Below are 15,492 nucleotides of genomic sequence, written 5' to 3'. Positions count from 1 at the left end.
TGCGGCTGCGGCTGGAACGGAGCCTCTCCGTCGTTTCTAGGTCCACGGTTAACATACAATACAATACCCCAATCACGTAAGAAATACGTAACATAAAAAGGCCTTGAAATTTTTATCATTAAAATCAGTGATATCAGTTTTTTTAAATACTGAGTGCTAATTGTATAAAAATAGTGACTGATACACCTTTTTTATCGTATTAGGAGCCAGCAAAATAATTACCTGTTTTAGTTTAAAAATATTTTCATCGTGCCCCGTGTATTTTATGTGGTTTACTTTTCGACAAGCCCCTTGCCTGCACCCTGAACAGATGTGGAGCAGAAACGGTTCTGTGGGGTGAGGTGCAGGCTTGCCTTACCGGCCATTTCCGGGCGATTGTCGCGGCGCGGTGCTGCGCGCGTTATCGCATCGGAACACACGCTCCGCCTCGCCTCGCCTCGCCTCGCCGTGGACCTTGGTGGCTGCGAGCGGCGCCGTTCCCAGAGTCAAACGATTCGCAACGGCGTCGTGAATGGCCGGCTCGTGCGCGCGCATGTCGTTCGTCGTCATTAGGCGACCGTAATTGGCGCCCGGTGGAAAGGCGGGCCGTGTCCGCGGCCGCGGGCCTTAGCGACGCGACGTGGGGGTCTCGCCGCGCGCTCTGCGCCAGAGAGCGCGCGGGGAGGGCGCGCCCGAAACCCGTGCGCCGCTACCAGCTGCAAGCACCGCAGTGTGTAGGATCTACAGACCCCGAGGTGGACCCTCTGGTGCGGTTCCAACCAGGGAAACGTCGCGGCAATTAACGCTTAAAAACAGCATTTGAAATGGAACGTAAGGAAAGAGACACTTCTGAAATTTTACAAAACAATGTCAGACACAGTCAAAATATATGGAAGCGAAACAAAAAAGAACAGACTAAAGCCTAGTTTACACGACGACACTAGGTTGCAGGCAGCTGCGCTACCGTCCACTGCGCATGCGCGACGCGCGTTTGCACAACTCGTCGCTGAAACTAAATAGTTTCGGCGTGTTCCAACTTTGGCCACACTAGTTGCATGAGTTTTGAGGTTATGTGTGTTTGTAGAGTGTAGACAAACTGAAATATGAAGTGGGGAACGGAGAATAACATTTGCTTTTGGATATCAATGCTTTGCATAGGTGTTTGTGGGATTTCAGTGATGCTGATTACAAAAATAAGCAACATATTGCTGCTCGTGAGACCGTCACGTGCGATCAGAACACAGCTAGTTTGACAATATCTGAGCTGTAGGGCAAAATTTATAGAATTAGCAGCACATGTACAACTGAATTAAGAAAAATACAAGCAAATGTAATTCTAGCTGTAGAAATGGTCTTGTCTACAAGACTAAAATCCCATCGTCGAGTTGGCCGCCTCCTTTTTTTTATTTTATTTTTTTAAGGAATAGTTGACAGGAGGGAAAGCTACACAAACCAAGAAGCTGCAGTCTTTATTCAATATTCATCTATTTAAAACGTCGCAGCAGTGCTCCCCATTCACATATGTCTGAATTTTGAATTATTGCCACTGTACATAACTATCTTCAAGAGAGTAGTTTGCAAACCATTCTCTTCTTAATGCGGCCTGCTTCGAATAATTACAGCAGTTAATGTTAAAAATTATTACTATTAATAATTATCGGTGTTAATGAAAAAGCGTCATCACCAACTAAAACCGTATGTTATAGCATGCCGACTGTTCTCGATTGTATTGCATGCAATTAAATATGTAATTTCAGTTCTGACGACAGTGCTTCATGCATTACAATATTTTTATTCCTCATCGCACAATTAACTCTATTTAGAAGAAACATTAACCATTCTGGTGACATTCTAATATAATAGAAAGAACTTCTTGAGTCTTCCATTACAAATTATTTCAACAAGGATGCTGAGCAACCGAGCTGACGTATTTTCTTCATCCGGTCACGAATGGAAACACGTTTCTTATTTTTTTTTTCTTATGCAGCGATTCCACGCAACAAGCTTCAACTCCATCACAACTCGTACGACGTGCAGCTGCCAAAACTTTCATTTCAGACACGACTAAGGAGAGACAAAACGACGAAACTGAAGTGTATACTGGTTTCGCCACGTTTATAGTCAAATATGAAACCGTTTGCGTGCAACTCATTCTAGGCAATGAGTGGCGCAACCCAGCGTCGTCGTGTAAACTAGGCTTAAGAATCCAGCGTGCTGAAATAGTATTAATCGGATGTATAGCACGACACACAAAACAAGATCGAAAGAGGAATATATAAATACGAGCAAAATGAGGATTAATTTCTCTAAACGAACAAAAAATTAAAACAAATGGTCAAGTGTTTTGTGAAATGATATGCCTAAAAGTAAAATAATAAAACAGATTAGAGAAACATTTGAGTCGGCAAGTGTGGCCGAGCGGTCCTAGGCGCTTCAGTCTGGAACCGCGCCACCGCTACAGTCGCGGGTTCGAATCCTGCCTCGGGCATGGATGTGTGTGATGTCCTTAGGTTAGTTAGGTTTAAGTACTTCTAAGTTCTAGGGGACTGATGACCTCAGATGTTAAGTCCCATAGTGCTCAGACACAGTTGAACCATTTGAAACATTTGACGTGCCTTTGAATGATGCTCGAAATCATACACAGAAAATCGTGGCTCCGATGTGTAACTTAGAATTTTAAAAGGTACTAGAGGCACAGATGGCAGAAATATGTCAACACCACACAATAGCAGACCGCACGATCTACGTAACCCAACACACAAGTATCCTCCAGTACTGTTTAAAATTCCAAGGTTCTAAGATAAATATTGAACATTAAATTCTTAGTCGGTGCCGCGTTAGCTGTACGTGATTTCGAGTATATTTCAAAGGCACGACAAATGTTACTCTATTTTATTTCTTATTTGTAGACAAATATCACGAAACACTCGATTTACCTTTTTCAATTTTTTTTAATTTTCTAGTTTTGTTCAAAAAGAAAAATGAAAGGATACAATTTTTGACATTGTCACTTATTTTCCTAGTGTCTACTGTTCTCAGAATGTCCTATATTTACTAGTTGATTCAAAGAAAGCTACTTTAAAATTTAAATTACACACTTTTCAAGTTTTTGTACACAGAGTAGCTACGTTTGAAGAGAGGAATTCTTTTGATACCTCATGTGCTTTACGGTCATTTTTTTGTTCTCAATACCTGCTTTGAAGGAAGTAATTTTGACAGTTAAATATCACTCCAATGCAACTTTTTATACGCAGAATAGCTAGCCTTGAAAAGATGAAATTTCTGGCACTCCATCTACATATTTAGCGGCACCTTTTCATGAAACACCTCAGTTGTCTTTCAGACAACTAATGAAGTTTGTCTTAGCTACCATGCTAGCTGTGGAACAATTTTTAAAATTTTGTTTGTTTAGTTATTTTTCAGACCTGACCTCATGCAAGTCAATGTCATATTGCATTTGTCCATTTCCCACTCTTCATTTGGGTATGATAATTCGGGAGAAAATCAATTGAGCAATTTCTAGGGAGTCCTGTTTCGCTTCGTTCAAACATTTAACCAAAAATAGAAGTATAACAGAAGGAAATGGAAAGAGCACATCCAGAATAGAGGAAGATAGATTATCAAAAAAATTACATCAGTCTACAGAACGAAGAGACGTAGTGAGATCCACAATAAATGGGAGGACTTGGACTAATCTCCTCACTTAGGTCTAAGAGGCAAAGCCTAAAATACGTGCAGGAAATGATGATTATGACGACGACGACGACGACGACGATGACGACGACGACGACGATGATGATGGTGCTGATGGAGATGAATTGGTCTGATTAAAAAAAATATTAACATTATTGAGCATTACTATCGCTGTGCTGTGAACAAATATATTAAAAAAAAGGAATAGAGTTGGGATCATATCTATACAGAAATCAGAACATAAAAATAATATTTCACAACTGTAAATAAAATGTTTATTTGGCGAAAAGAAGATAACAAAAGGAATGCAACAAAAAGCCACCACAGAAGCAAAGCACGAATTTTCCATCACTTGTGCTTCCCATGTAATATTCACTCAGACGATTATGGTACACACGAAAGATGGTGTGGTATTGTTGTGTCTAGCTCATAAAGCATAGACACAATGAGGTAGCTAGGTGCACGCTAAACTAACGCAGACGGGCTTGAAGTTCTGGAACATGAGACTTATTAATGAATAAGAAGAAAAGTACGTAGATGTTACTTAACTTTTATTCTCTTGTTGGAATACATCTCTCTTGAATATTAGTACGCTATAATCACTGATACAAATGGCGCCTTGCTAGGTAGTAGCTATAGGCTAAGCTGAAGGCTATTCTATCTGTCTCTCGGCAAATGAGAGGAAGACTTGGTAGGTCTAGTCGCAAGCAATGTCGTCCGTACAACTGGGGCGAGGTATAGTCCGTGTCTTGTGACCTGCCATGTGGTGGCGCTAGGATTGCGATTACACAGTGGCGACACGCGGGTCCGACATGTACTACAGGACCGCGGCCGATTTAAGTTACCACCTAGCAAGTGTGGTGTCTAGCGGTGACACCACATTCCTCCCCCGCAAATCGGCGAACGGTCGTGAGATAAGGCTTCCGCCCGCCGTGGGGAGGACCCCATGTTGACGTATGCGATGAGGTGGGGAGCCTAACAACAGGCGAGGCTGTGCCACCCGCACCCGGCCATTCGGTCCGAGGGGAGCTAGGAAACGCCTGCAAACCTAGTCCAGGGTGCACGGCAACATGAGGTGTATGCGCACGTAATGAGACAAGAGGGGCAGAAGGGTCGACCTCCATGTGGTCGGAGCACCCGACGGGCGAAGACGACATCTGGTCCGGAGCGGGCAAGAGGTCCATGGCGGAGGACGGCTGGGCACGGGAAGCGAGCGGCGGCGCGTGACCCAGGGAGGCGCCAGGCGGCTGCAGCGAAGCGTCCGCTGCGGGCGGCGCCGGCGGCGGCGGCTGCGGCGGCGGCGCGACGCCATGAGGCAAAATGGAAGGCAGCGTCGGTAACACCTGGGGATGAGGCGAGCCAGTAGATGGGTCCCCAGGGCGCTGACCTGACGGCACCGTCGCTGAAAGCAGACGGGGAGCGGCAGAACCCAGGCGACGACAGAGGCGCAGCTGATTGAGATGCCGACGCACCTCACCAGAGGCCCCCAAAACCAAATACATCGCGCGGCCGAGGCAGCGAAGAATGCGCCCTGCGAGCCAACGCTGTGAACCGCGATAGTTGCGATAATAGACAACGTCGCCAGGAGCAAAAGCAGGAGTCCGCCGCTGCACAGGAACCTGATGTGGCGGATGCAGCAAAGACATCAGGGTGCGATGAGATCGACCATGGAGCAATTCAGCCGGCGAGCGACCATCGCGGGGCTGAGAGCGATACGATGACAAAAAGAGTAACAAAGCGTCCTCCCGAGAATGCGACTCTTTCAATTTCAACATCTGGGACTTGAAAGTCCGGACCAATCGTTCAGCGGCACCGTTTGACTGAGGCGAAAACGGCGCGGACGTCAGATGTTGAAGACCATTGGCCTTGCAGAATGACTGAAATTCTGCGGACATGAATTGTGGGCCATTGTCGGAAACAATAGTCTGCGGAAGACCTTCAATGCAAAAGATGGCAGACAAGGCTTGGATTGTGGCAGAAGACGTCGTGGAAGACATCCGGACAACAAAAGGAAAATTACTGAAAGCATCGACCACAACCAACCATCGAACATTCCAGAATGGACCAGCAAAATCTATGTGCAAGCGTTGCCAAGGGGAAGTGGCTTTCGGCCATGCAAAGAATTTCCGCGGCGGTGCGGATTGTTGTTCGGCACACGCCACGCAAGAGGAGCACATATTCGTAATCGCAGCATCGATTCCGAACCAAGTACAGTGCTGACGAGCAAGTTGTTTCGTACGCACTATACCCCAATGTCCTTGGTGAAGAAGCTTTAAGACAGAGGACTGTAACGATCGTGGGACTACGACTCGGGATTGATCATTATCAGAACGCAACAACAAAACACCACGTCGTACAAAAAGTCTCTCCTTGTGAGCAAAAAAACGGCGAACCAAAGGATCTTCGATCCGTGACTTTGACAAGGGCCATTGCGTAGCAACAAAACGCAAAACAGTAGCAAGGACAGGATCAGCAGCTGTGGCTGTAGCTACACGACGAAAATCAATCGGAAACGATGCGACCACGTCATCGGCTTCCGAATCAATGAACATGCAAGCAAGTTCGGAAGAATCGAATGCGTTATCCTCAGCAACAGGCAAACGGGACAACGCATCAGCGTTGCCGTGCTTAGCAGTGGACCGATACAAGATATCGTAGCGGTACTGCGAGAGAAAAAGTGACCAGCGAATGAATTTCTGCGCTGTACGTGGAGGTACAGGCTTGTTCGGATGAAAAAGCGATGTCAAAGGCTTGTGGTCCGTGATGATGGTAAAGTGACGACCATACAAGAAGTCATGGAACTTGGAAACACCAAACACGAGAGCTAAAGCTTCCTTCTCTATCTGTGAATAATTTCTTTGCGCAGATGAGAGCAATTTTGACGCAAAGGCAATAGGGCGATCATGCGAGCCATCCTTGTGCGCAAGCACAGCACCGATCCCGAAATCCGATGCATCTACCATCAACAAAAGGGGTTTTCGGGGATCGAATGGCGTAAGGCAAGTATTTGAAAGTAACGCCGATTTCAACTGGCGAAAGGCGCGTTCGCAGTCCGTCGTCCAGACGAACGGAACACCTTTACGGCGTAAGCGATGAAGCGGAGCTGAAATGGAAGAAGCATTGCGCACAAACTTTGAATAATAAGTAATTTTACCCAGCACACTCTGTAGCTGTTTTAAGTTCTGCGGAGCAGGTAAGTCCTGTATGGCACGGAGGTGCTCTGGACTCGGATGTATACCTTGGGCATTGAGGACATGCCCCAGGTAGGGTAAGTCCCGAGCAAAAAAAAACACATTTGTCCTTCCTCAAGCGAAGACCATTCTGACGCAATACCTGAAATAATGTTCGGAGATTTTGCAAATGTTCTGCTCCTGTCTGTCCTGAGATCACAATATCGTCCAGATAGTTCGCAGCAGTAGGGACCGACGCACAAATAGTTTGTAAATATTGCTGAAACAATGCAGGGGCGGATGCACACCCGAATGGCAGTCTTTTGAAGCGATACAAGCCAAGATGCGTGTTGACCACCAATACGCGCTGAGATTCTTCGTCCACAGGTATTTGCAAGTACGCCTCTGCTAGGTCCAATTTGGAAAAATATTTTCCCGGGCACAGTTTGTCAAAAAGATCTTCCGGGCGGGGCAAAGGAAAAGTAGCAGTCACAAGTTGTGGATTCACAGTTGCCTTGAAGTCCACACAAAGTCTCAGTTTTCCGGAAGGTTTCGGCAAAATTACTAAGGGTGAGGCCCAAAGAGAAGCCTGCACACGTTCAATTACACCTTGAGATTCGAAATCGTGCAATGTTCTTGCGACCTCATCACGCAATGCGTGGGGAACATTGCGCGCTCTGATAAATTTCGGTTGCGCGTTGTCTTTCAGCGCCAAATGTGCTTCATAGTTCTTAGCGCAACCAAGGCCAGGTGCAAAAATGTCTGCAAATTCTTCGCAAAGACTAGAAACACTGGTGGAAGGCACAGTCTGATTCACGGATAGGACCTGATTTACTATAGACAAATTAAACAATTGAAACAAATCTAAACCAAACAAGTTCACTGCAGTAGAAGAACGAAGAACGTAAAATGACACAAGTTTTGTCTGTCCCTTGTATGTTGCAATAAGGCTGCACTGTCCTAACACAGGGATCGGCTGTCCTGAATAACTATGTAACTTAACATTTGCGGCACGCAATGGCGGTTGGCCCAGTTGTTTGTACGTGTCGTGATTAATCAATGAAACTGCAGCTCCGGTATCGAGCTGGAATGGGATCACTTTGCCGTCAAAGTCTAAGTCCACAAAAAGTTTATTGTCCTGCGGACGACAAGAGCGACTGTTACGTGCAATTTGAACTGAGACAGGTACAGAAGCACTTGCGACTTTACGGGATTTCCGGCGACGTCGACGCACACTTTTGGTGCGACGAACACAGTCACTGTTAGCTAAAGTGTCACTGGACGGTTGGGAATGAACTACATGAATGTCCATGGGCGAAGGTCCACGAGCCTGGTTGTCCTGGGTTTGATTCTGGCGCGAAGCAAAAGGCATGGAATTATTGTGATTGTCTGATCTAATCTTTTTCTGGCAAACACTTTGAACATGTCCCTTCTTGTGACAGTAAAAGCAAATAGCTTGGCGTGACGGGCAATTTTCACGCGAATGTCTAGTTGCACACCGCGGGCATGATTTCACTGCAGTTGCTTGCTTACGCGGCGCACGTGTTTGCAAGCCAGGCTGCCGCTGTGCCGACAGGCGCGAGGGCCGCTTAGCGTCCCGTGCAGCGGGCCCGGCGGGCCGGTTAATGTGACACACTGCTGGCGAAGTTTCAAATGAGTCCTGAGCAAAGTCAAGTGTGTCTTGCCTATCCAATATGTCTATCACTTGTTGAAGGGAGGGATTAACTAGTTTCAAAATCTGTTCCCTTATGCGAACATCAGAAACGTTCTGTGCTATTGCATCACGCACCATAGTATCTGAATAAGGGAGGCCACAGTCACATTCAAAGGCTCACTCCCTAGTAAGTCCTTGCAAAGTTGCAACCCACTCCCTATTAGTCTGACCGGCCGTACGTTTCGTACGAAAGAACGTATACCGTTTTGCAACTACATTTACTGTTTCTTTGAAATAGGCATCTAAAGCCGACAAAATTTCCTCGTAGGTCAGAGTTGCGACGTCGCGTCGGGGAAACAATTTCACTATCACACGGTAGGTAGACACACCGACACAAGAAAGCAAAAACGGCTGCCGCTCATTACCTTGAATTCTGTATGCTGCTAGATGGAAGTTGAACTGGCGAGACCACTCGTGCCAGGTCTCTTCGGCCGCCACGTATGGCCGAAAGGGAGGTGCAACAGCGTTTTGTGGCAGCGGTAGCGAAGAAACGGCGGCTGCCGCATCGTTTTGCAGCGCACGTTGACCATGGACGAGCTGTCCAAGGGCTTCCAATAACGCCTGCGTCTGCTGATTCTGCAAGCGAAAAAATTCGGACAGTACATCTGGAGATTGTGGCGAAGCCATGACACAAGCAAATCAGAGCAAAGTACAATCAAGTAAAGCAACGTGGGCGCGGCACCACTCCTCGGCGCCAATTAATGTTGTGTCTAGCTCATAAAGCATAGACACAATGAGGTAGCTAGGTGCACGCTAAACTAACGCAGACGGGCTTGAAGTTCTGGAACATGAGACTTATTAATGAATAAGAAGAAAAGTACGTAGATGTTACTTAACTTTTATTCTCTTGTTGGAATACATCTCTCTTGAATATTAGTACGCTATAATCACTGATACAAATGGCGCCTTGCTAGGTAGTAGCTATAGACTAAGCTGAAGGCTATTCTATCTGTCTCTCGGCAAATGAGAGGAAGACTTGGTAGGTCTAGTCGCAAGCAATGTCGTCCGTACAACTGGGGCGAGGTCTAGTCCGTGTCTTGTGACCTGCCATGTGGTGGCGCTAGGATTGCGATTACACAGTGGCGACACGCGGGTCCGACATGTACTACAGGACCGCGGCCGATTTAAGTTACCACCTAGCAAGTGTGGTGTCTAGCGGTGACACCACAGGTATAAAAGGAAAGGTGGAGACAACGTTTATCTTTAGCCTCCGGCATTATTATATTTTGGAATAAATTGGTTTCACTGCTAATCGGATTACGTATTTGAGTTTAATATTCATGGCTTACTAAAACGATATACCGCACCGAGATTCAAGTGCTAAACGATTCCCTCGCGGATAGTGTAGATGTAGCTCATTAATACGAAACAGAGACAGAAATAGTATGCCATGAGGATAAAGCACCATTGACAACACCAATAGTGATACCTAAGTTTGAAGTGAACTCCCAATAGTACCTAAACTAAAACATCGACATCAAGTAAAATTAGCACCAAGCAATAGGAAGGTTACAGCGTTGAAATAAGTACTTTTCTATATAAAAAGACCCCATGGAAGTGAGTAAAGTAGTTCACGATAATGCAGTCGAATTGATTAATCCAAAAACAGGAAAATCATTGGGTTTGCACCATGTGAGTCATTTGGAACTGTATAAAGGGTAAACAAAACAAAAAAAGAGTAACTCTGCACGAGAATTTAGTTGTATTAAATGTCCAGAAATCAAAGAGTATGAAAGATAACAAAATTCACACAGATAAAACTTTTAACTTGTACTTATCCCGGTTAAATAAATAAAACAAATTTCGTAGGAAGGTAAAAGGATATTATGAAGAAAAGATAGGAAAGTAACAACTAAAGTAACTCTTCTGCAGACGGAATGTGTTCTGGAGAAACAGTATGAAAGCAAGGAGGAAGATAGAGGTCAGCAAGTGGATAGTTGGACGAAATAGTAATAGATTCTCTCTTAAGCACGTAGTGTAAAGGAGAAGGAAGTTGATTTGTGTGGACGAAAGGAAGTAAAGAAGTAGGAAGGAAATAAAGAATTAGGTAAGAAGGAGATAGTCATTTCTAATTTGTTCAGTCGAGGACGGTGAACAATTAATTGAGAAGATATTTGGGGGGAATATGTGAAACATATATGATTTGTGGAAGGTACCACAAACTGATATTGAAATAAAGATATGAGGGAAATAAATATAAGAAGTCGTTAGGAGGTAAAAAAAAAAAAGGTCCTGTGACTAGGACCTCCCGTCGGGTAGACCGTTCGCCGGGTGCAAGTCTTTCGATTTGACGCCACTTCGGCGACTTGCGTGTCGATGGGGATGAAATGATGATGATTAGGACAACACAACACCCAGTCCCTTAGCGGAGAAAATCTCCGACCCAGCCGGGAATAGAACCCGGCCCCTTAGGATATACATTCTGTCGCGCTGACCACTCAGCTACCGGGGGTGGGAAGTTAGGAGGCAATAATTAGGAAACAGAATGGAATTATTAAGGTTATTGTCTCGACGACGAGGAAGCATCCCGGCAGTCATCTTCTGCTTTAAGGAAAGCCATTGTAAGAGGTCCATGATTAAGGAATTTGTTGTTAGCGCACTCGAGCAGATGTAATTTCGATGGATTGCTCACGCGCTGCCTGCGATATGTAAGCCATAAGAGAATCTCAGACCAAAGATCAGTGTTGTATGCAGTAGGAACTGTGTGGTAGTTGGTGTAAGTAGTTGCTAGCGAGCAGTCTGGAGTGTGAAGTTGGCTGGGCCGGTCGTGTGGAGCGATGGCGGTGCCTGAGCGTTGTAGTATAAGGTAAAAGCAGCGTCGCGCATATGTAGTATTGTTATATCAAGTTCCATTTAAATGTTTTTTAAAAAAATCTGTTAATAATAATCTTTCTCATAAAAAGTAACTTTTGACATTAATCTCAATGTAAAGAATTCACTAATTTCTCCAATCCATGGTCATCCCGATTATTGTAAAGAAAAATCAGTTGTTTCTTTTTATACATGATAAATCTATCGGCCAGGATTGCACTGGGCTGTGCCAGAAAAGTTTAGTTTCATATAGGAGCAGATATGTATGCGTTATCCGGCGACTAGACTGAGGTAAGAATTTTCAATTTATTCAGTATGATCTTTCAGGGCCATGACGCAGCACTGCTGACGTCCAAAATTTACCAGGTTAAATTGACAGTCAATTATTGAAAGGTTATAAGTGAGTCACATGTTTTATTATTGAGAGATTAGTCACATTTTATTATTGATAGGTTACGCAATTTTCCTGTTATACTGAATGTTAACGACATAATTGTATTTTTTACCGTTGAGAGGTTTAGGAATTTTTCTGTTTTGAGGTTACACTAAATGTGAATATTATTCATATTATTTTATTGTGGGGAGGTTACACCATACACCTGTGACGGGAATGTCTGAGGCGCAGCAAAAGATACACTCCAGGACATAACAATACAGGGAGTTCAGATTTGAATATGTGACATTTTACAACTTTTATCGTATCTGAACTCAAATTTATATCTTCACCTTTCGTAGGTAGTTTTGTTTCAGGTATTTTATCCCATCACGTTTCACCGACCTGACTATTTTTAAAATCTCTTTTGCTACATATTTCAGTCGCGTGCGGTGTCAATATCTTTAACTATTTCACATTATCTGTAGGTAAAAAGTACCATAAAACTTGAAAGACTTTTTTCTAATTTTCTTTAAGGTGGCGAGTTGTATGTTCGACACCAACACAGGCCGTTAGGAACGAAGTGTTGCCTCATGTGAATCTAGATGGTAGGATTATCTGCCGTTGTCTTGTTGAGAGATTTTACCAAGACTCTCTCGCGAAGTGAAGGAAGGAAGTTGGGTGCGGTGTGATGACAAGCAGTCTCGTCCCACATATGAGCCCAGAATTGTGCCACTTTGTCATGACTTGGCACGATTCCAGCAGAAAGTACGCAGGAGCGAAGCAGCATGTATCCTTCCACGATATTTCAATCAACGATGGGTCCTTGACTCTTAATGCTCCCTCATAAAAATACAACGAGCGAATCGTCGTTGAAGCGCAAGTAACCGGCACTTTTATGTGGTTACATCCACAAATCAGCTGTGAAATTAAATGGGTACAGGTTATTATCCTGTTACAGTGAGGTTATGCTTTACACTTGTTGGCATTTAGCTCGTAGTGCTGGCGCTGTGTTAGGGGTATTTTAACTTGACCTGACGAAGATTTCCGACGTTTAAGACCGTTCGTTATACCCAAAAAACCAGTACATACAGATATAAACGTCGTCCGACAATTACTGTTGCATAAATAACAGCAATGGCACTCATGTCTTCTCACTATAAACCTCTGTAACGCCTAGCTTCCATTCCAGATATTTCATCATAATAACTTATTCCATTTGATGAGAAACACTTAGGTACCATACCATCTGCTCTGGCAGTTTCAAATAACGTCATTCATACCTCTTACAATGTTTACCTCTGTAGCTGTGGTGGGTATCGCACGGTATCACTGTGGCGCTTTGCACGTCGGGAACGAGAATTAAATGTGTACCTGAATCAGCAACAGTCAGTAAAAGTCGGAAACGCTGTAGACGGTGTAGAATTGATATCAAACGATGTGACATTCCACCTCTTCCTTAAAGTAAGATGCCTGTGAACGCTTGGAACAACAGTAACAATTTTCATAAAGTTTACGTAGCTCTAACTAAAGAATCGTCAACTTTTGGTTGGACGAAAACTGCAGGACAATAGGTATGTTTCTTGCTGAACATTTTGATTCACAATTAATCACATTAGTTCTCGAATTGACTTTATTACAGTTTTTTTTGTGAAGATCAGTAAATTACAAGTTCTGTTTGCGGGTCAATACTTGGAATCTATCCACTGACTAACTGTCTCACTTAGATGTTTGAAACCTTACGCACATATTAACATGTCCATCTAAAAAGTGCACTACAATCGTGTAATTTTAGTCAAGACTTTTTACTATAGAAATATTTACATCTGATAATCAAAAGGCGCTGCAGTCATGGACTGTGCGGCTGGTCCCGGCGGAGGTTCGAGTCCTGCCTCGGGCATGGGCGTGTGTGTTTGTCCTTAGGATAATTTAGGTTAAGTAGTGTGTAAGATTAGGGACTGATGAACTTAGCAGTTAAGTCCCATAAGATTTCACACACATTTGAACATTTTTTGATAATCAAAATTAAGGTGACTTTACCATAACTAATCAGTATGTATTTTTCTCCATTTGGTGGTACGTTAATGTCTGTTGACTAATATCGTAACACATGCCAAAAAAATTTTCAAACTTCTGCCTCAAATAGACTTTTTGTGCATCAAATAAAAATATCAGAAAATTAATTAGCGGATGTGTATATTGCCACATCGGTTGCAAAGAATTTTTGTCAAATTGACCATGGTTTCGACTGCACTAGGGCAATCTTCATCAGAATAAAAGATTACATGGATTACATGTAATCACACCGTGAGTGAAAAAAGTCTGAGCAAAAGTGCTCTCATAAAACAGAAAATGTCACAAGAATAAAAATCGAAATGTAAAAATATAACATGTTTGTCAATTGGATAAAATATTTCATGGAAATACAATGGCAGCCGCAAGGTCGCTTAGGGCAAAGAGCTGCATCAACATAACCGCTACCGTCAGACAAGACCATGGTCAATTTGACAAAAATGCTGTGCAACCGATGTGGCTATATATACATGCTGTAATTAAATAACGTATGGTTGCTGGATCTCAGCTAATAAAAATGTTTAAAACAATTAGAAAATTTAATTATCAGGAAACTCAATTCAAAATTATATTTGATGTATGGCTTATCTCTGTTGTTTCTAATACATTCCAGCTGCATATCTTTGTGGTTTACATGTTCCCCGTCTTCTCTCTTCCTTTCCTTGTTTCTCCTTTTTATTCTGGCGTTTTTAGTTACCTCAAGGACCCACTTTTCAGTTTTGGCCATTGTCATGGAATCAGTTGCCAGCCGTGATTGCCTCATACTGATCCCAGAATATATCGCTAGCATTTCTAGAACTTCACACCAGTACCAACACATGTTTTTGGAGGCATAATAACTTTCGAGAAAGACCAAATAGCAAAAACTCAGGCTCTAGAAATGTTAATAAACGAACAAAATTCGAAAACCAACTACAAGGGATAACGTAAGACCATGGCAAAGCTTATCTTCTAACAGTGCTGACAGCTGGAGAAACAGTTATATTGTATTGTAGAAACGACGGAGAGGCTTCGTCCTCGCCGTAGCCCTCAGTGGTTCACAACCCGACAACAGGCTACAGCTGTCCACTCATCCCACCGTCGCCCCTCACCGAACCAAGGATTAATTGTGAATTGTGCTGTTCGGCCCCCAGTGGACCCCCCCCCTCCCTCCCCCCCCCCACCCCACACACACATACACACCGGGAACGTCTCACACCAGACGAGTGTAACCCATATGTTTGCGTGTAGAGTAATTATGGTGTACGCGTACGTGGAGACAATGTTTGCGAAGCAATCGCCGACATAGTGTAACTGAGGCGAAATAACGGGAATCAGCCCGCATTCGCAGAGGCATCCACAGACTGGCTGGCACACAGGACCTCGACACTAATCCGCCGGGCGGATTCGTGCCGGGGACCGGCACGCCTTCCCGCCCGGAATGCAGTGCGTTAGACCGCACGGCTAACCGGGCGGGCTAACAGTTTTATACTGTATCTTTGTCGACTAGGAATCTAATGACAATATTTGACGTGTGAAAGAGAAGGAAACATGGATGTGGTCGCTCACCGAGAGATATTTAAGTTGCGCTTTAGATAAGTTACCTTATGGGGAGGTTCTTGTGAAGAGGCACGAAAAATGGGTGAAGTGTAGAACCTTTCTTCTGGAAGTTTTTATTAAAATGGTGGTTTTACAACTTT

Source organism: Schistocerca nitens, chromosome 4 (genome assembly GCF_023898315.1).
Source record: "Schistocerca nitens isolate TAMUIC-IGC-003100 chromosome 4, iqSchNite1.1, whole genome shotgun sequence".
Classification (NCBI taxonomy): Eukaryota; Metazoa; Arthropoda; class Insecta; order Orthoptera; family Acrididae; genus Schistocerca; species Schistocerca nitens.
The sequence above is the reverse complement of the archived record's forward strand: the minus strand, read 5'-3'. Positions refer to the sequence as shown.